This window comes from Pteropus alecto, unplaced genomic scaffold (genome assembly GCF_000325575.1).
Source record: "Pteropus alecto unplaced genomic scaffold, ASM32557v1 scaffold13377, whole genome shotgun sequence".
Lineage (NCBI taxonomy): Eukaryota > Metazoa > Chordata > Mammalia > Chiroptera > Pteropodidae > Pteropus > Pteropus alecto.
This window is the reverse complement of record NW_006439666.1, coordinates 1-1,273: the sequence shown is the minus strand read 5'-3', so window position 1 is coordinate 1,273 and position 1,273 is coordinate 1. Positions and strand designations below refer to the sequence as shown.

The following is a 1,273-nucleotide window of genomic DNA, read 5'->3' as shown; positions in this document are numbered from 1 at the left end:
TATTTCTTCTAGGTTATGGAATTTGGTGGCCTGTTATCTTTTATAGTATTCTTGTATGATACTTCGTATTTTGGTGGTATCTGTCATAACGTCTCCTTTTTTATTTCTGATTTTTTTATTTGTGTCCTTTCTCCTTTTTCCCTCAGCGAGTCTAGCCAGGGGTTTGTCAATTTTATTGATCTTTTCAAAGAACCAAATATTTGTTGCATTATTTTTTTCTATTGTCTTTTTGTTCTCAATTTCATTTAATTCTGCTCTAATTTTTATCATTTCCTTCCTTCTGTTGACTTTGGCCTTCATTTGTTCTTCTTTTTCTAGTTTTTAAAGTTGTACACTTGAAACCTATGTAATTTTATTAACTGATGTCACCCCCAATAAGTTCAATAAAGTATAAATAAATAAATAAGATTATACATCATGATCAAATGGGATTGATTCCTGGGGTACAAAGTTGATTCAGTCTCCACAAATCAATTAATGTGAAACACCATATAAGTAAATTGAAATATAAAAATCATATGATCATATCAATAGATGCAGAAAAAGCATTTGACAAAATCCATTTATTTATGGCAAAATAAATAAAAACTCTCAGCAAATTGGGAATAGAAGGAACATACCTCAACATCATACAGACCACATATGACAAACCCACAGCTTACACCATACTCAACAGGGAAAAGCTAAAAGCATTTTTCTTAAGATCAGGGACAAGACAAGGATATCCACTTTCACCACTTGTATTCAATATAGTTTTAGAAGTTTTTAGCCTCAGCAAGCAGGCAAGAAAAAGAAATAAAAGGCATCCAAATTGGAAAGGATTAAATAAAACTCATTATTTGCAGATGACATCATACTCTATAGAGAGAGAATCCTAATGATTGCACCCCCCCCCCAAAAAAAAGTGAGAACTGATAAATGAACTCAGTAAAGTAGCAGGATAGAAAAATTAATATTCAGAAATTGGTTGGTCTACGGCCGTGCCACCCTGAACAAGCCCGATCCCGTCTGATCTCAGAAGCTAAGCAGGGTCGGGCCTGGTTAGTACTTGGATGGGAGACCACCTAAGAAGACCGGGTGCTGTAGGCATAAAAAAAAAAAGAAAAAAAGAAATTGGTTGCATTTTTATACACCAATGATGAACTAGCAGAAAGAGAAACTAAGAAGACAATCCCACTTACAATTGCATCCAAAACAATAAAATATCTAGGAAAAAAAAAAATCAACCAAGCTGGTAAAAGAGCTATATTCAGAAAATTATAAGTCACTGAAG

General features: G+C 33.5%; 1 non-coding gene across 1 annotated transcript; it reads left to right on the top strand.

The window, feature by feature from the left end:
- Positions 1-970: 970 nt before the first annotated feature.
- LOC112483772 lies at positions 971-1,089 on the top strand. Its single transcript, XR_003047745.1, has one exon. It is a non-coding gene; the product is annotated as a 5S ribosomal RNA (ribosomal RNA).
- Positions 1,090-1,273: the final 184 nt, after the last annotated feature.